Here is a 21,743-nt window from a genome sequence, read left to right as displayed (position 1 = left end):
CAACTCCGGTGGATTTTTTCGATGCCACCACCACCATCTTGAAGCTCTCATTCCCTTCTACAAAACCCACCCAAGAATCACCTTGATTAACCATGGTATGGGGCGGTTTGAGGCCACGAAGGTTGACGAAAATCAATGGTGCTCCGGCCACCCTTTTCGATTTTCCGGCAAATCGGCAAAGCAATGGCCGATGCCACCACTTGGGCTTTGTAGCCCATCATCCCAGGAGCAAAACCCAACCAACCTTGACCCCGTTGGACCACCGTAGACGACGAATCGACGTCGGGAAGTTTTAGGCACCCGCCGGCTTCGTGGGCAAAATTCACCATCTTCCGTCCACTTTTGGACTTCGTGGCAGGCATGAAAGTTGCTCCACTCACTGAGATCTTCATTTCTGTGAAGTTTGAGAATTTTTGGAAATAGTTGGATTTTCCGGCGAGTCGGGGCGGCCGACCGCCACCCGCGGCGGCGCGTGGCCAGTGAGCCGCCAATGCTATTTTTAGGCTATGTCGAATGTTTTGAATTCAGTTTTGTCCTTTGAATGACGTAGGTTGATAGTTGGAACCTAAATTCGTTACGATACGTTACTTGATAAAAATGTGAATCGATGATCCGACCGTTGGATCGTCACCAAAATTGGATACATTATAATACGTAATATTTAAAGATCATAGGAATTTATGGATCGGGAATCTGACTTACGGATCTTCCTGAATTGGATTTGTAAGTTAGTAAAATAAATGTTCATGGCCACTTGTTTTAGGCAATTGGCAGAGATCTGACCGTTGGATCGTAATGAAATTTTAGTATGTTATTCTAGAAACATATTGTGGATCGTTGGGAGTTTCGGATTGGAAATCTGATATGCGGATCTTCCGGGCCAAGTTATACAGGGTTGTAAACCCTACCGTCGATCTTTGATCGACGGTTGACTTGTGGTCAATGGGTATCAAACTATTTTAGAATGTCGTTGAGGTTGTGTTTTATGTGAATTACGTATTCTTCAGATAAGAGTTCTGAGATGTGATTTGATAATTGGTCACAGGGACCAATCATTCAGGACGCCTCGATGTGTGCGCTAGAGAATCATAGCGTGGACTCCAGGTAAGTGGATCTTTTCCTTTTTATCGTACATATTGTTGAGAGTTCTATCGACACTTTTAAATTGATTAGGTATATTACTTTCATATATAATTATTGTGAATGCTTGAAGTACCTATATGAACTACGAATGGCTTGATCCCTATTTAGGGTACGTAGGCAGTCTAACAAGACGTTAGATGCAGCCATAAAATATTTGAGACAAAAGCCTTGCTTGGGAAATTGAGTAAGGCGAAGGAAATTGGTAAAGGCAAGTTTTAGTTTTATGAATTAGTTAGCTAAATTAGTGTTAATTGGGTCGTCATGGATAATTATCCCTGAAAATAAGTAGTTTGGGAGTAAGGCGTTATTGATTGTACACTTCTCACTGTATTGTTTATAATTGAACATGCTACGACATGGTTGAGTATTAGATTGCATCATGGTATATCAATATGTATATTACTTGCATATAATTATTGGGAATGCTTTCAAGTGCAAAGGTGAACTCAGGACACCCAGGTAAGTTCAGGTGAGTTTATGGTACTAGTTGAATCGATTGCGTTATAGCATGACTACAGTTATGTGTTAGGCAACTTCGATACTGTCGTACTGGTTGCCATGAGTTGCACATGTTATATTGAGATGCATTGAGAGCTCATAAACCTGCACCCCGGTGTTAGTGCTCCCGCCCGTGGCCAGGGCACAGTCCTTCACGTGATGTTCACCTCCCGCACCTTACGCTCACCTTGGATCCAAGGTAGGTGCACAGTTCTGTCGTACAGACCACTTTAGGTGGTTCCGACTCGTAGGTGACCCGCGATTATTCGCCCAGTCTTCACGTGATCGTAACACTTGAGCGTATTTATTTACACCCAGTCCTGTCGTACAGACCACTTTAGGTGGTTCCGACTCGTGTGCAAGTATACTTATTGAGCTACATGCTAGCCAGGATTGATGAGATATGGATAAGTCGGAGTCACCAGGATTGATGAGATATAGATAAGTCGTACAGGTCACTATAGGTGACTCCGACTTATATGCTAGCCAGGATTGATGAGATATAGATAAGTCGTACAGGTCACTATAGGTGACTCCGACTTATATGCTAGCTAGGATTGATGAGATATGGATAAGTCGTACAGGTTACCAGAGGTGACTCCGACTTATATGCTAGCCATGATTGATGAGATACGGATAAGTTGTACATGTCATTTTAGATGACTCTGACTGATATATCACTTTGTATTGATTTAGTTCATTTGGCCTACTTATTAATGTTTGGTGGAGTTAATGGAAAACCGTGGTTTTGGTCATTTCTGAGTATGGTTTGGATATATGTATATATGTTGTACTGTCTTATGGAAAACGATACGGGTTTTACATTTTGGGGCATTACTTTTAGAGAGGTAATAACTTTGGGAAGCTTGGTTTTATTGCTTACTCACACCTTCTGTTTGGTGCCCTCCAGGTTTTAGCTGCTGAGTTTGTATCAACAAGAATCTGTGGCGAATCTTAGTATTGATGGATATTTTTGAGGGTATGATTCTTACCCATACTACTGTACCTTACTTATGCTCTGACATCGCGTGTGAAATGGGTTCGCTCCCACTCGTAGCGCACTCTGGTACTTAGACACTTTTAGATTCAAATTTATTCACTTTTTGTACACTATCACATTTTATGGCTTCGTCACCTTCCAGGTATCGGCCAGCACAGCTCGATTCAGGGTCCAAGTGGACTTTCTGGGTCGGGGTGTGTCAGTTTGGTATCAGAGCATATGTTGGGCAGTATTGTGTTCATCACACGAGTGATGTGAGCACTCTTGGTTTTTGTGTTTGACGTTCGAATGATGCCACCTCGTCGAATATGGAAAAATATGTTAACTTTTCTACAGTTTTGGACAATTTTGTGGTCTTGATGACATTTTATAAAATCATTTTGGCGGTTGTCCTTAGAATTAAAACGAAGATTTTCCTTGTGGAGGAAAGGTATAAAAGTGAGGCAAGTTGATGGCCTAAGTAAATGTTTTGATAATCATGTATTGCCAGAGATATTACCAAATAATTCTATCATTGTCCTACCGCCGTTAGTATTGATTCTTTAAAGATTGGAAATCTTAGTTAGTCTTGATTTCTTAGTAACATTTCGCAGAAGATCATCGGAGGGATAATTATTGTTCGGTCCCTATTAGCACTAATATCTTCAAGCATACTTGTGTTCATGTTGGATCTTTAGGAGGAAGATCGACTGTCGATGAAGTCTTTTTGAAAGTAGATATTAAGCAAGGTCTTTTTCTAGCATTGAGATTTTTCAATCAACGCTATTCCAGATTTTTGCTTTCGTAGTTGTACTTATTAAATGTGTGAGAATAGGCTTGCGAATGTAAGTTGTCATATCCTGGGAGTTGTAGAAATCTGAAAAGCAATCATCAAATCCTCCTAGGATCAATGAACTACTTCACTTGAGCCGAATAAATTAGGATCGTGGAAGCTTAGGAATAAGCTTTGCAATAGGACGTTAAACTCATGATTGTTGTTTTTACCCTATCACTTATTTAGGTAAACGAAAACCTTTTGACTAACCACCTCTCGATCACTTCCATAGACATTAGAATCGAAATGCTGGATGATATCTCACTGTTAGATTGTTACAAGTGTCGAGGAAACTGTGAAGACCTTTTAGTTCGTGTCGTAGAGTTGGTTAGTAGTACTGTAAATTTCGAGGACGTATACTTTTGGCGTCATATCCCAAAAATCTTACCGCGGATACCACCACATTGTTAAGTTGGTATGGCAACATGACGGAGTATTGCTTTTATTTTTCACGATTAGAATCGTTTGAAACGAACCATCTTATTCATTGACCTAAAGTCAACAGTCATCACCTTATTTCGAAGGCTAGATGACACTTCTCGGTGGAGATTTTGATGATGCATAGTGATTGTCGATTGATGTGACAAGTCAATTCAGATTCAAACTTTCTTAGTAGGTTAACGCTTATGTTTCTCGGTGGTAGACCCGCTAAAGATGAACCATCATACTTATGACTTAGAATTAATAATTTCTAATTTTATTGGAATATTGATTGGGACTTTTATGTAGTAAAGTGTGTCCAAATCTTCATTGATCTTAGAACTTTTTATACATTTACTTTTTGGAACAAGCTAAGTTCTGTCAGAGGCAATAGTAGAATTAAATTAGCATCTATGAGTGCACTATCATGTATCTACTCTCGCACACTTCCAGCATGTCATATTCTATTTAGTTGGGAAATATGAGTATTGATATAGAGTTACCTTTAATCTATCAAGAAATGGTTCAAATGATATTAATCATTTTGTATGAATGGAGTTAGGAAGTATCTTTTTATATGCGCAGTTCGAGATGTGTGGTATATGTAAAGAATGTGAAATTCATTAATCGTGATGCTAAACCAATGATACACTTATATGATGTTCCAATTGGTGGTTGTTTACTTAAGTAGAAAACAATATTCTTCTTGCTCAAAAGAATTGAAGTATTGGCAATAGTTATTTCCTTAAAATGGGTGTTGAAATTTCAACAACAAGACACTTGTGAAGACCACTAAGATAGAAGTGGGATGTAGTCAACCTCTTCGGGTGATGTGATTTAGAAGTTCTCTTTGTGACGTGATCAAAAGTGGAAGTAGGGAAGAGATAAAATCAAGGCTTCCTTTCATGTGTTTTAAATGAATCCTCACTCTAGATGGACCTTGCCTTTGATTAATGTTGTGAGGATATTGAGGTTATAGAGTTCAAATTTTCTAGACAACTACAATTTTCTAATTGCGTCCAGAGGACGATGACTTTTTGAGAAAACTACTCCTAGACTTTTATACAAATTCAGCAAACAGAAACCTGACAAGATTATCATCTTGGTGTATTTATATTTCATCGTGTTACATGTTTCACTTCCAAGCCTTTGGAAGTCGTTATGAAGGTTTTGAGTATTAGAAGTTGTTCCTTATTGCATTTCTATCCCTAGATTAACGATTAGTTTGAAGTGAGTTACTCAGATCTTTATGGACGAGTTGCATCTTGTTTGTCCCACCAGTAGCATGGTTGCAGTATATCCTTATCTCCATTCTAGTCACTTGTAACTACGATTACATTCCTGTTTAGGAGTATGGTATCCTTCGAAATATAATACAAATATTGTATGTGCAGCTTGTGATTTACAGCAGATTATTGCGAACAAATATTTGATTGAGATTGTGATGTAGAAAATTTATGTTATTGACGATGTTGCCTCAGAAGGTAGTGAATGAGTATGATCGAGGCTGGTATGTGTATTTCCCATTGAGGGGCAAGATAGTAATATTGCACCCTCAGGAATTGTTACTTGCTTATCAAGACAACAGTGAATTGTCGGTTTTGCGGGGTGCAGACCGCAATATTAATAAATTATTCGTTGGGTTGTTAAGCAAGTAAACAAGTAGATTATTCTACGTTAATATTTGTGTTGACTTATTTAATTTGTTAATTGTTGTTTAGGCTTGACCCAAAAATACTACATGCTAAATTTCGAAGTGCGTTACGCTTTGAACACGTTTATGTAAAAGAGAAGGAAAGTAGGAATTTGGAGGCATGAAAGAAAAGTCATAACACTCCGATAATGATGGAATGTCATCCTCTTTTATGTAGTCACTATAACTTGATGTCTTCCTCGTGTATGTATTTACATGCATATATCTCTTTAATTTTGAGTATTCTACATTCGACTGATGATTTTAAATTTCGAGGACGAAATTTTCTTAAGGTGGGTAGGTCGTGACAACCCGTTCCAAATTTTACGTTTTTATTTTTTTTTAAAAGCGTGAATTTACGAAATTGCCCTAGAGGCAAGGACTTTGACTTCCGTTGACCATCGACTTGAGAGATGTGGGACTTATTCTTTAAGCATATCCTCGTAGTACTCTTTGGTATGAACGTATAGGCGAAATCCGTTTGCGAGTCCGGATTATAACGGTATACTTATGGACGTTTGAAATTGGTTATTTAAATATTTGAATTCCCACCTTGTGGGATTAGTGGACCAATTAAATTAAAGCGACAAGGAACCAATTAGAAAATAAAAGTGAAGCTTGCAGCCAATCAAAAAGAAAGAAGAAAAGAAAAGAAAAAAAAAAAAAAAAAAGGGAAGAAAGCTTCCCGTGCACCCATACCCGCACCACCGTGAGTCCATCTTCCAAGGCCGATTCCGGCCAACTCCGGTGGAGTTTTTCGATGCCACCACCACCATCTTGAAGCTCTCATTCCCCTCTACAAAACCCACCCAAGAATCACCTTGATTAACCATGGTATGGTGCGGTTTGAGGCCACGAAAGTTGACGAAAATCAATGGTGCTCCGGCCACCCTTTTCGATTTTCCGGCAAATCGGCAAAGCAATGGCCGATGCCACCACTTGGGCTTTGTAGCCCATCATCCCAGGAGCAAAACCCAACCAACCTTGACCCCGTTGGACCACCGTAGACGACGAATCGACGTCGGGAAGTTTTAGGCACCCGCCGGCTTCGTGGGAAAAATTGACCATCTTCCGTCCACTTCTGGACTTCGTCGCAGGTATGAAAGTTGCTCCACTCACTGAGATCTTCATTTTTGTGAAGTTTGAAAATTTTTGGAAATAGTTGGATTTTCCGGCGAGTCGAGGCGGCCGACCGCCACCTGCGGCGGCGCATGGCCAGTGAGCCGCCAATGCTATTTTTAGGCTATGTCGAATTTTTTGAATTCATTTTTGTCGTTTGAATGACGTAGGTTGATAGTTGGAACCTAAATTCGTTACGATACGTTACTTGATAAAAATGTGAATCGATGATCCGACCGTTGGATCGTCACCAAAATTGGATACATTATAATACGTAATATTTAAAGATCATAGGAATTTATGGATTGGAAATCTGATATGCGGATCTTCCGGGCCAAGTTATACAGGGTTGTAAACCCTACCGTCGATCTTTGATCGACGGTTGACTTGTGGTCAATGGGTATCAAACTATTTTAGAATGTCGTTGAGGTTGTGTTTTATGTGAATTACGTATTCTTCAGATAAGAGTTCTGAGATGTGATTTGATAATTGGTCACAGGGACCAATCATTCAGGACGCCTCGATGTGTGCGCTAGAGAATCATAGCGTGGACTCCAGGTAAGTGGATCTTTTCCTTTTTATCGTACATATTGTTGAGAGTTCTATCGACACTTTTAAATTGATTAGGTATATTACTTTCATATATAATTATTGTGAATGCTTGAAGTACCTATATGAACTACGAATGGCTTGATCCCTATTTAGGGTACGTAGGCAGTCTAACGAGACATTAGATGCAGTCATAAAATATTTGAGACAAAAGCCTTGCTTGGGAAATTGAGTAAGGCGAAGGAAATTGGTAAAGGCAAGTTTTAGTTTTATGAATTAGTTAGCTAAATTAGTGTTAATTGGGTCGTCATGGATAATTATCTCTGAAAATAAGTAGTTTGGGAGTAAGGCTTTATTGATTGTACACTTCTCACTGTATTGTTTATAATTGAACATGCTACGACATGGTTGAGTATTAGATTGCATCATGGTATATCAATATGTATATTACTTGCATATAATTATTGGGAATGCTTTCAAGTGCAAAGGTGAACTCAGGACACCCAAGTAAGTTCAGGTGAGTTTATGGTACTAGTTGAATCGATTGCGTTATAGCATGACTACAGTTATGTGTTAGGCAACTTCGATACTGTCGTACTGGTTGCCATGAGTTGCACATGTTATATTGAGATGCATTGAGAGCTCATAAACCTGCACCCCGGTGTTAGTGCTCCCGCCCGTGGCCAGGGCACAGTCCTTCACGTGATGTTCACCTCCCGCACCTTACGCTCACCTTGGATCCAAGGTAGGTGCACAGTCCTGTCGTACAGACCACTTTAGGTGGTTCCGACTCGTAGGTGACCCGCGATTATTCGTCCAGTCTTCACGTGATCGTAGCACTTGAGCGTACTTATTTACACCCAGTTCTGTCGTACAGACCACTTTAGGTGGTTCCGACTCGTGTGCAGGTATACTTATTGAGCTATATGCTAGCCAGGATTGATGAGATATGGATAAGTCGTACAGGTCACTATAGGTGACTCCGACTTATATGCTAGCCAGGATTGATGAGATATCGATAAGTCGTACAGGTCACTATAGGTGACTCCAACTTATATGCTAGCCAGGATTGATGGGATATGGATAAGTCGTACAGGTCACTAGAGGTGACTTCGACTTATATGCTAGCCATGATTGATGAGATACGGATAAGTTGTACATGTCATTTTAGATGACTCTGACTGATATATCACTTTGTATTGATTTAGTTCATTTGGCCTACTTATTAATGTATGGTGGAGTTAATGGAAAATCGTGGTTTTGGTCATTTCTAAGTATGGTTTAGATATATGTATATATGTTGTACTGTCTTATGGAAAACGATACGGGTTTTACATTTAGGGGCATTACTTTTAGAGAGGTAATAACTTTGGGAAGCTTGGTTTTATTGCTTACTCACACCTTCTGTTTGGTGCCCTCCAGGTTTTAGCTGCTAAGTTTGTATTGACAAGAATTTGTGGCGAATCTTAGTATTGATGGATATTTTTAAGGGTATGATTCTTACCCATACTACTGTACCTTACTTATGCTCTGACATCGCGTGTGAAATGGGTTCGCTCCCACTCGTAGCGCACTCTGGTACTTAGACACTTTTAGATTCAAATTTATTCACTTTTTGTACACTATCACATTTTATGGCTTCGTCACCTTCCAGGTGTCGGCCAGCACAGCTCGATTCAAGGTCCAAGTGGACTTTCTGGGTCGGGGTGTGTCATAATCTGTTGTGATATTTCGTTAACTAAGTTGATGGTTTTTGAGATGTTATCTTTTTGTAATTGTCTTAATTTTTTGATGTCTGTTTCCGTGCAGAACTCAAACATAATTTTTTGTTCTAACATTCTGGTGGTTATTCGATTGTGATGGACCTTAAAAGGATATAAAAGGGCTAAAAAAGGGAGATCTAAGATGAATGGATCAGAAATGTTTTTTTACTAAAACAAATGGAGTTTTAAAACAAATGTTGTTTTGACGGGCATGGGCTTTTGGAATTTCGTATTTTAATTGCATTGATGATTGGTTTGCAACACTAAGTATCTCTGTTGATTTATGAAAATACTTAGTAGGAATTAATCCTTCTTGAATATAATTCAAGTCTACTCCTGAATCAATCAAAGAAATTGTTTCTAAGTGGAAATCTTCAATTATTATTTTGATTTTAGAATATCATTTCTGGATTCTTATCTTGTCTAATAATCCTAGGATTAAATCTTTTGATGACTTTTCTTTAGACTGAGAATTTGAATTGTGATTTGAGGAAGAACTAGTGTGTTCTTCGTCGGTATTGTTGACAAGTGTTTGTGTTTGAACTCTACTGAGATATGTTCGAATTTCTAGGTTTTCTGATTTTAGAAACCTAATTTCATCTTTGATTTTATTGACTTCTCTCTGTAAATCTTTGACTGTAATTTCTTTTTTAGATTTATTGAACCTTTCTAAGGTTGTGCTAAGACTAATCTTTTGAGATACATGAGGCTGACTAGTACTGGTCTCTTCCTGGGAGACTAGTTTTTTATGTTTCTTTAAATAAAATGACTTTAACTCAGGGTCTTCCATTTTGCTAATCAATTCAATAAGAAGATCTTCTTGTTCTTCTTGTTCATTGAGTACTGAAATCTTTTTGTAACAGGTGTCAGTGCATCCTATTTTGATGTCGGGGGATGAAAGACTACTTGATGAATTATTGGAAGAATACGAATTAGAATTTAAATCATCTTCGGATTGACTATGGTCTGTGTCTCTTAATTCTAAGACTTGGATCAATTGAAGTTTCTCTTCCTCAGAGATCTTCAATTGGTTGATTGTTTTCTTGACTCTACATTTATTTGCATAACGACGAAATTTGCCACTTATAGCAATTTCCTTTTTGTTCTTGTTTTTTGGAGTGGAATTTTCTTGAGGGTTTCTCTTCCACTTATTAGACCTAGGTTTCTCGTAAAATTTATTTGTTTCAAGATTCTTATTTTTGGATTTGTTATATTTGGGATATCTCCTACTGGAGTACTTATTTGGGTACCTATTGGAGGTTTCCGATCTTTTCTTTTTGTTGGATGGAGTAATAGGAGGTAATCCATATTGTTCACAGAATGTTCCTAATTCGTATTTGGCTATTAATGTGTCTTTATTAACTTGTTTTGAAATCTTCATATTTATACACATTTTCAATCCTTCCTTCTGGATAATATTAATTATATTTCCATAAGTAAGGGTATGATATGGTATGCTACCTTCTTCATTAACTAAAACGTTCCTAATTTTATGGGCAAAAAGGTTTGGTAATCCATTAATAAATTTTTCTTTCCAAAATGGTTGATTACTATCTTCTTGGAGCATAACTCTTGACATGAAAACATCTTTGCACCACCTAAAATCACTTAAGGTGGGACAACGTAAATTGCTAAGTTGGTCATGAATTCTGGAGATAACATTACAGGGTGTTCCTATGAAATGTTCAATAATGTTAAAGAGTAATGTGTTGACTGCATCTGGGACTCCTTGTCTTATATACTCATCAAAGATGGGGATTCCTTCTTCATCCTTTTTAACGGCATTTTTTATTTCATTTCGTGATTGTTCAGTGAGATGTTTTTCCCACCAGGACTGAAGCTTTCCTGTGAATCTAGTGACCAAAAGGTCAACAACTTGTGTTTGATTGAGATTACGATTGGTAATATAACTATTAGCAACCATAGAGATGTGTTGTAGTTTATTCAAGAGTTCTTGTTCTGATAAACCATCTATATTCCATTCATAGAGTTTATCAAATGAGATAGAGAATTGATTTTGGATGTTTCTTTCCTCAAACTGAATATCCGAAGGTGTTGGCCTTGGATACCAATTTTTGGTAAGAGTGGTTGGATGGACTCTTTTGTTTGTGATTCGTTTTAACTCAAGATTTTGAAAAGCTTGTTCTACTTTCCTAATGGAATTGGTCTTAGTTTCATTTTCTGAATCCCATACTGTAGAAATTGTTTCTACCTGAGACTCATCTGGATGTTGTAAAACATTGACTGTTTTTTTCTTGTTTTAATTCATGTAACATTTGATCTATTGTTTGTCTTGTAGATATTGTTTTTAAGGCAATGGTGCTAGATGAAGATTCTGGGAAGTTGACCAAAGGCTTTTCTTTCCGTGGGGTTTTTGGTTGAGAAAGTTTATCTATTTTGGTTTCAATTTTGTCTAATTGTTTTCCTATGGTACGCAGGCTTTGGTTTGTGAAATTGTTTTGTTCAATAATTGGCTTGACTCCTACATCTTCCTTTGGAAGTTTGAAAGGAGTAGCTGGTACTTGTGTATTAGCAGTTGAGATCAAAATTGTTTCTTGTGGAGGGTGATTGGAAGAGATTAAGGTTTTGTCTTCCTTTACCCAATTTTCTTTTTTGATGACTTCTAATTTGTTTTCAGACTCATAGTACTTTTCAACAAAGTCGAAGAAAAATACTTCAAATATGTGTGTCTTCATGAAATTGGTCCATTTATCATAAATGTCCAGTTTTTGTTCTTTGGTATACTTGTTTTGGAAAATATCCCTATGGGGAATGTTTTCGGTTGCTTCGATGTAAGTACAAATCATATCTTCTATGGTATTAACCCTTAGGCCTGGCAAACAGAGCCCAACATGTTTTGATCCTAAATACCCAAGTCACTATGTGATGGGCCTTTCTAAGCTTAAAACCTTCCAATTAGCCAGCCCAACAGGCCGTGTAAAATATGGTACAAACAGTGTCCGTGAAGCAAGCTAGTTTTAATCATAGAGTAGTTTTTGAGAACTATGATTTTTAAAATGAATTAATCGGTTTGTTAAGATGATCTGAATAAAGAAAGGCCAACATCATGAGTTGAGCCCTTGTATAAAGAAAAAGTACAATAAGTATTTTACCCTGTTGGATTTGACAATACTTGCAAGCCTGTGCGATTTTTTATGAAGTTATATCGGTGAAGTCATGATTAATATGAAAGATGAAAATAAGAAGAAACTCAAACGAAACACATTCAAAGAACGATGATGATAACGTCTGTCAATATAAGTACATAAATGGTAATGTATGAAGCGACCAACGATCGAACAGTATAAATTTAACAAAATGTGATAAATGTGCGATCTCAAAATAAGAACCTACTAGCAGTAAAACAAGACGAAGCCTTAAAGGCAAGGTAAGGCTAGCCTATTTGGTATTTACCTTTTTTTTTTTTCTTTTTTTTTTTTCGAATAAACGAAACCATATTATCTACATGGGTGGAGTGAACTAATCATAATGAGCTAGTAATAATGTGATTCAACTTCACTTTTAACGAAAATTGAATATAAGGCCTCTCACTTATCAATGAAAAAGAATACTATTAGACTGTAGTAAAAAATATAAAGATGTAATGACCTCCTAAGCCGTACATTTACTTTTTTTATGGACTGATCGAGTTGGGTCCACGAAAACGGAAAGCATATGGCTATTTTTGACAGTGTTAATGTGAACGAATGAGTGAATGAGTGAATGGGTCAAAGTAGAAGACGAGTTTTAAGGTTGAGTAAGCAAAGGTATCTACGTGTCGGCTATCTTTGTTGTTCTACCAACTCAACTCGATTAATCTACAAATACACGTCTTTATGCATTAGTCGACATTTTGACTAATCCTTATTCCATATGACAGTGAAAAGGAAATATATGTTTGTTTTGATTGACCATTCTCAGTTTAATTTTGTCACGTGGATATTAATTAATGAATAAATTAAACTAGCTTCTGTAATGTGGCTTGGAAAAAGAAATCCCACCGCCACGCTTTGACAAGTGACAAACTTTTTATAAAGGCTTAGAAGTACTACGAATTAAACAGTAATTCCCAGTTGTTTTATATGTAAATAAACTAGTTTTACACTTTTTTTTTTAGGTCTTCACACTTACGTTTATTTTTTATATTCAAATCGAATAAAGTAAAACATAAATTAAAAAATTGAATAAATTTGCAATAAATCATTTTTTCCTTTTTACGCTTTTAACGATAATTAATGAGACAATGAACATATCACAAGCACTTTAGACGTGGTGAGTAAAAATACCTTCGATCACGAAAATGCACGCCAGGATCATGAGATTAGGTGATGAGTTCTACACCCTCTTTTATATACAAACTTTGTTTATTTTTGTTCGCTAATTTCTTTTATTTTCTAGTTCTGAAAAATCACATGAAAGGATACGTATGTGTCCTGCTATTTTCTCAAAGTCAAAGGACTCAAGGGTCTCCCTAATAAGACGACAACCCAGCTTCTTGGTAAGACAACCATGATTATGCTAGAACATGGACTTGGTCAATAGCAATTAACAATGCTCGATCTCCATTAAATATTATTTATTTTATTTTTCCTTTATAAATAATATATAGATGTATATTTATTTATTTATAAGCCCTTTATGCAAAGGGGTTTTTATTTTTTTTTTTCAAAAAATAGAGATTAGGTATGAGACTCACTGTGACATCCCGTCCCGGAATTATAGAAAACGTACGTATGAAATTACGATTTTGCCCCTAGTATGTTTTTCGTCACGTTGTGGGGTTATTTTGTGTGTGGTGGCAAGTGGAGGGCCACACACACACACTGACTCACTCTCCCTCTCCCTCTATCCCTGTCCCGTGTCTCTCTCTCTCCCTTCTTTCTTCTTCTTCCTTCTGTGAGAGTACGGACACACACCAAGGACCTTCAAACCATCACAGATCGAAGGAACCAACTACACCATTCGACTCGTGAGGTCGAGGCGAGCTCAGCCATACCATTTTCAGGTGAGAAACACATCGTTTTCACGTCGATTCGACGATGTCCGTTTTGAGTACTGTTCATGCAAAATTTATACGTTAAGTTTTTGGGTTTTCTGAGCTCGTAGTTGTGTTTGTGAGGTTCCCAGGAGCCTCGGAGTACTTCGTTGGACGAATTTGGACGTCGGGATCGTCCTGTTCGAAGTTGGCCGGTTTTGGAGAATTTGCACAGGTATAATCTCTTAGTTTTAGCCCTTAAAACTTGTTGGGACATGTTCTACTAGTCTAGGGCTTTCATTTGGTCCAAGAATCACGAAAAACGGTCGAGAAACGAGCGAGAAAACCCTAGTTGCAGGTTTTCCCAGTTTCCGGCGCCGGCGACGTCGCCGGCGTTCGAATGAGGAAGGCGACGGAATATTCCGTCAATTCTGACGGAATATTCCTAACGCCGTTAACGGATCTGGTTAGTTTTAACGGAATATTCCGTCAGTTTAACGGAATATTCCTGACGGCGTCTGTTGACACCGTCAGTGTGCCTGGCACGTGGCCGCGCGTGGAGGGCGCGTAGGTCCGTGCCTGTGCTGGCGCGTGGGGGCGCGTGCGGGGTCCAAAATTTTTTCTAAAAATATGGTTGTGATCCTGAGGTTGTGTAGAGCACGTGGGTATATTCATTTGTCCATTTTGAGCAATGTATGAGAAGTTATTATGAGAAACGGGTTATGTGCTTTAAAGTTAACGTTTTTATAGTTGTTTCGCATCTAGGTGACACGTACCCAGAGGACGAGCGTGCACACGCGAGACAGGGGGGCTACGACCCTTCTACATACCAGTGAGTGGGCTTTTGTTTTCCGTATATACCTATATACATTTATATTCCCAGAAATTGAATTAAAAAGGGTTATTTGCCTTATGCCATGCACTTTATTATTTATCGTTTATGCATCTTTGCATGCATTATTTGTGGCATACATATACATATGCATATGTCATATATATTTATATGTGGGTGCTGTGGAGGCATAGGTAAGTGCCAGGTAAGCGTTAATTAACGATTGCATTACATAGTGTTTAGAGATGCTTAGATAGCTCATAACCTGCACCCCCGGTGTTAGTGCTCCCGCCCAGAGTAGGGCACAGTCCTTCACGTGTTGTTCACCTCCCGCACCATACGCTCAGCTTGGATCCAAGCTAGGTGCATAGGCCTGTCGTACAGACCACATTAGGTGGTTCCGACTCGTAGGTGACCCGCGATTATTCGCACAGCCTTCACGTGATCGTAGCACTAGAGCGTATATATGTATTACACCCAGGCCTGTCGTACAGACCACATAGAGTGGTTCCGACTCGTGGGCAGGTTTAGTTATTGAGATTGAGATTTGAGCTCTATATACAGCCGTACAGGTCACGTTAGGTGACTCCGGCTGCCAGAGGATTATGTGATTGATACGACTCATACCTGAGCACTTGCACATCATTATGAGATTTTGACATAGCATATATTGAGCATGTTTGGGCATATCTATACATACGTACATATGTTATTTTTCTGGGAAGTATACAGGTTTTACGGCGAGGGGTTAGATTGTGTTTTGCTAAATGATTTTCAAAGAGCTTTGTTTTTGCCCACTCACGCTTTTGTTTTGCGCCCCTCCAGGTTCTAGTTGCTTAGCCGTTGCGGTGGTTTCCCTTGAGAGCTTTTTGGCGTTCTGACAGACACTCCACATTGTAGGGTCGCCTTCGGGCGTACTACTGTTGTCGTTTTATTTGGACTGCTATAGATCTGCTCTGAATTTGTATCGCACTAACTAGCACTTATTCTAGTACTTGTATGCTAGTTTTTAATTATTTCGTACCTTTATATTACTACTTACTAGCTTCCGCACGTGCACATGGCTACGTCACCTTTGAGTGACGGCCAGCACGCTCCGATCTCGGTCGGGGTGTGTCACTCACTCCACATCGAACTTTAATGATTCCGAACCATCGATTTTGTAAATTCGATTCATAAATCATCATTACAAAAATTCAATTCAATTTGAAACTATTTGCCTATTTAATTATCAAGATAAAATTACAGCAACTAAATCTTTTTTCTTTTTTTTTTAATGATGATCTCTTCTCTTAAAAGTTTCTTATATATATATATATATATATGGAATTGTTATTGGCACTCCAAAAATCTCATTCTACACTCCAAACTTTCTATATTTGGAAAGAAAAATACACTTGTAAGGAGGCTAGAATGATATTTTTGGAGTGCCAATAACACTTCTCTTATATATATATATATATATATATATATATATAGTATGGGTGACAATAGCAGCAAATATATAATCTCCCACTCACACTCTCTGATCTAGATCTTATGGGTCTGTTTAAGGGAAATGCTAGGATTTTGTTCTTGGCTCTTCGTAAGTTCATCTTGTAGGGGATGAGAGTACTGTTTAAGGGTTATGGTAAGAAAATTAAACTTTTAGATTAAATTTATAAATCAAATAATGTAGTGGTTGATAATTAAATTATTACTTAATTATTGATTAATATACTTATTTTTTATTGATTACATATTATTTAGCTCAAAAATTTTATCTTCTTAACTTTACTCTCTATTTATTTAGTTTTAGTACCACTTAATTATTGTATATTTTATTTTTTTGCTCCAATACTAGTTCAGTCTGTTGACCAAATGGTGGCGTCAGCAACAACTTTATCATCATTAGCAATACGAGCCAATCATTTGCATAACCTTGGACGTCAAATGGAAGTTACAAAGAATACGTTCACAGTCCTAGTGTTTTAGTGCAATAACATAATATTATATGTAAGTTTTCCTTCATTTGACATTAAGATTATTGCATTTCATGCAGTAATAAACTCATTTCCTTCAATTTAATATTCATCAGAAGGCTATCACGTGGTGATGAATCTGTCATGATGTAGTTCTCTTCACATTCATATATGTATTTATGGGGCTCAATCTATAATCAGTTTCGAAGATCAGACCGTTAAATACTTATCTTTTAATTCATAGATTATATTCAAAAAAATTCATCAAAATTAGAGATCATTAAGACAACTAGTAATGGAAAAAGTGAATGAACATAATTTTTTTTAAAATGCTAAAATGACTGCCTTCTAATTGATTGGTCAACGATCAAATCGTTAAAATCCCTTGTAGATTAGCCCCCACATGCTGTCTCAAATAAACTTGAGGAATCTCTCAACAGAAGGGGACTGTAAACATATATGTTCACTGCGTTTTGGTGGCGGATTGTTCTTGTAGTTTTTTTTCCCTTCAATCCACTGCAATTGAAGCTTAAATCCTTCCCCCTTCTTGTTAGTGTAGTTTAAAATATACACAGGTTTTTCCATCATTTGGAGCGGACAACAATGATGGTGAACTCCTATAGTAGAAATTCTTCTATAACAGTGGGGTTGAACGGTCTTATGATATTATTTTTCACTTACAAGTATAAAGTTTTAAATTCGAATCTCGCGTATGACGAGTTCGATACCAATAGATTAAGAGAATTGTTATTTGTTTAGAGTATGAATCTCACAGTGGAAAAAAGGGACATTGCATGTGTTTATAAATAATTGGACTACTCTCTATATTGCCAATTCGTTTTATAGTGAAACCTCAACTTTTTTCACCATATCAGAGTAGGTTGTCCCATGTGTGAAACTCAATGGCCACACGTGCTCTACGTCATCCTATTTGTGTTGTCAACATGGAGCACGTGAGGCCATTGAGTTTCACACATTCCTCTGCGTCATCATATTTGTGTTATCGATATGTTAAGCTTGAAAATTTGACTCATGTGAGGGTGGCGTTTTGAGAGTATGAATCCCGCGTCAGAAAAAGAATGGACCTTGTATGTGCATATAAATAATTATGCTACTCTCCATATTATCAATTAATTTTATGGTAAAATCTTAACTTTCTTCATGTTAATTCAAATACTTATGTGTTTAATATTATATTTTTGTCAAAATTCTTTTGCATATGGGTTATGTCAACCTCCTATATATTGTATCCACTGTAAGTTATTAATTAAAGGAGTCATATTTCTACCTATGGTACTTCATTAATCTAATTGCGCATTTCAAAAATTTTATATTTAGAAGAAGAAGAAAAGAAAAAAAAAAAATCTTTTGAGAGATGTACAATTAGTTTGTTGGAGTCACAATAACCACGAAATCAATAGCTGAATTTGGTAGAGAATCACAATAACCACGAAATCAATAGCTGAATTTGGTAGAGAAAAAAGTTAGGGCAGTAGGATCTATCGTGGCGGAATAGAATAAGGACACGTGACAACTCATTGACACGAACAAAATTTCGAAAGCAACCTTGTCCTGTTCCTGAGGCCCTACCCGGCTACCCCTACTGCTACCCAAAAGACATGCACGATGTGCATAGTTGATAAATAGATTGTTTGGACGTGTTTTTAAAATTATCGAAAGCGTTGTTGGTGAAAATATTTTTAGAATTAATTTTTAGTAAACATTCAAATAAATCTTAGAAAAACACTTAAAGTAATTACTAGAAGAAACACATAAATGATATTTTTTTTTCAGAAAGCACTTTAAGTGCTTTTGAAACTTAAAAATATTTTCTCTAAAAGTGTTTTTAGTTATTTTAAAAGCACATCTAAACGAGCCTAAAAGTATCTCCAATGGAGGTGTCAAAAGATAAATGTCAAATGTTAATTTGACGGGTGACATGGCAATGTCAAATTTTCTCTTTTTCCAACTGATATTTTTTTTTTGTTATAAATGATATTTGTAGGATCCATTTTGAAAAGAAATCAATTAAAAAAAAATTCAAGATCTATAATTGGTGCATTAATGATACCCACACAATAAAATTATTAGAAATAATTTGACATCACCTTTTCTCATATGTCAAATTTGACATATGAAAACTCATATGCCAATCCATATAGGACTGACATATCGGTTAGAGTTTGCTCTTTCTTTCAAATTTGATTACATAATATTTCACATATGATTTGACATCTCTTTTGAAGATGGTCTAAGACTTAACTAACCTTGTGATGCCAACATGTTTGGGATCAAGAGCTTTAATTTGTTAAACAATTTTCCCTAATTCATTTATTAATTTACTATTAATCACTAACCTTGTGAAGCCCACGTGTTTTGGATCACCAGCTTTAGTTTGTTAAATCATGCAAAGGGTGTTTAAGTGGATGGTTGAACCACCTTGGTACCGTGCAATGGGATTAGTTAAGTCATGTAAAGGGTGTTTAAGTAAAGTTAATTTGTGTACAATAATATTGTTTAGATGGGTTGCCTACTATTCATCAGATTCCAGTTGGATAACACAATATTTAACGTTAGATAGTAATTTGTGACGAGGCTGCATGATTGAATACTTTAAATGACTAATTAATTAATCAAAATGGATTAGCTATTGAAATAAGATTCCCTAAGGAATCAGCCACTTAGAATGTGACGGAAACGAATAACGACGTGGTTTTAGTCATAAATCGTTAAAAATAATTCTCCAATTTAAATTTCATATAACTAGAGGTGCAAGTTGGAATGGTATTTTCGATTTTGATACTAGAATTTCCGAGTTCGAACTCAAAATTTTCTAATCCAAATATTTTCCAAAAAAGTTGGAATGAAAAGTAAAATGCATTTAGAAATTCCGATCGGAAATTCTGTGAAGCCTTCTTAACTTATTTCAATAAAAACAAAAAAACTTTTGAAATATTTCTAATTTGAAAATTGGGATCCGGTCTGATTTTTTGGAGCAAAAATTGGAAACGTTGTTTCCAAACTGATCCTTCTGAAAAACACCCCTAAATATAACCTTTGGTATTAAAATTCCTAAATATAACGTTGAGTCTCGGCTAATCAAACCTAGAAAAACGAGACACGTGTTGCTTAGAAACCAAGGGAATTTCAATCTAGATAAAGTAATCAAACGGTGATGCTCGAAATCCGTTGTTTATTTACTCTTTTTTGTTTTCCTAATAGCTAGTTATAATGGATCAAGATCAAGAGACAAGCATTTTTACGTTTGCTTTCAACCCTTATATCTATTTGCATCCAATGGTCTTAAATGAGGATTAAATGACTCATCCTAAATTATTAAACGATGTGGCAATGACATGAAAATTAAAATATAGTTCTCAACCGCATAATCCTCCATATCAATAGAGAAATAAAACCTTGTAAATCAAATCAATCCAAGGCCTCAATCCCTATATTATGTATTTTTTTTATTTTGAAGAAAATATGATATTTATTGATTTAGATTAAAATACGTACAAACAAACATTGAGGATATAGTGCAAACAATGGGTCTCGATAAAAACCTTAACGGAAATTTCATCCGTTCGAAGGAAAAGAGCGTCTTGCACCAATACAACTTACAATTAATTACTATTTTCATCAAGAAGATCTAAGATTATATCGGGAGGTTCATCAAACCAAGGTAGAGTGGATTAGGAGATCCGACATTGGGTTAGGAGATAGGACAAATTTGTCTCTAAACGTATTACTACATATTTCAATAAGTTTAGAGACAAATATTCATAAATTGTTAATTTAATATTGTAATAAGTTTTGAGACAAATATTGACACATCCCGACTGGAGTCGAGACGTGCTGGCCGCCACATGAGGGTGACTTAGCCAAGATCCCAACAGAAGTGATAATTATGCGAAAATGTGGGTCATAATAAAATAAAATAAAAAAAACAAAACAAAACTCAAACTTATTTACACTAGAAATAAGTGTGTGAAAGTGAACATAACCAAACACAAGTATTCAGAGCATAGGTATCAACAGTGCAGTTAGACAAACAAAGTACAAATTATACAAACGGGGAGAAGATCCCTATGGTTATTTAGTAGATCATTAGAACCGCCGAGAAGTCCTTGTGAGCCACTAAGATGTACAGCTACCTAGGACCTGGAGGGGCGCAAAACAGAAGGGTGAGTGGGCAAAAACAAAACGTTTGAAAACATATTTATTTTTTCTGAACATAATAACCCCTCATTGTAAAACCTGTATAGTCTCCAAAAAATAATACTATGTATATACATAAAATAATATGCAAGTCGAAGTCACCTAATGTGACCTGTACAACTAGATCTATAGCTTATTAATATATGCTAGCACACGAGTCGGAACCACCTATTGTGGTCTGTACAACAGGGCTAGGTGTAATATGTACGCTTAAGTGCTACGATCACGTGAAGGTTGTGCGAATAATCGCGGGTCACCTATGAGTCGGAAACACCTATTGTGGTCTGTACAATAAGGCTAGCACCAAACTTGGATCCAAGGTGAGCCTACGATGCGGGAGGTGAACATCATGTGAAGGACTGTGCCCTGGCCTCGGGCGGGAGCACTAACACTAGGGTGCAGCAATGATGAGCTCTAAATGCATCTATGCATAACAATGTGCAATGCAACCAATACCATCACAATATACTCACCTGAAGCTTACTTGGGCCTCCGTAGCATCAAACAATATAATTCACGATGTATAGTAATGCAATACTTAAAAATGTAACTCATTTTCGACATGGCATTTATAGCATAAATCATTGTAAAATATTCTGGAAACCACAATACACACACACACACACACACACACACACACACACACACACACATATACATTTATAGAAAGCAAATGCCCATTCACTGATAAGTTGCAAGATCATAGCCCTTCAATCTTGCTTGTCCACACTCGCCTTTGGGGTACGTCTCACATGATG

At 36.9% G+C, this 21,743-nt stretch overlaps 1 protein-coding gene and 1 long non-coding RNA gene across 2 annotated transcripts in view; both read left to right on the top strand.

Annotated features, from left to right (window-relative positions):
• LOC148690242 (uncharacterized) overlaps positions 1-21,743 on the top strand; it is an 87,476-nt gene that overhangs the window by 29,015 nt on the left and 36,718 nt on the right. The gene's annotated exons all lie outside the window — the stretch shown is intronic.
• Positions 868-2,752, top strand: LOC148690244 (uncharacterized). Its single transcript, XR_015957594.1, has 2 exons — positions 868-1,104; positions 2,552-2,752. It is a non-coding gene; the product is annotated as an uncharacterized LOC148690244 (long non-coding RNA).

This window comes from Pyrus communis, chromosome 16 (genome assembly GCF_041283825.1).
Source record: "Pyrus communis isolate YQ-2024b chromosome 16, ASM4128382v1, whole genome shotgun sequence".
NCBI lineage: Eukaryota > Viridiplantae > Streptophyta > Magnoliopsida > Rosales > Rosaceae > Pyrus > Pyrus communis.
Note: the sequence above shows the minus strand (reverse complement) of the source record. Positions and strands in the feature narration are given on the sequence as shown.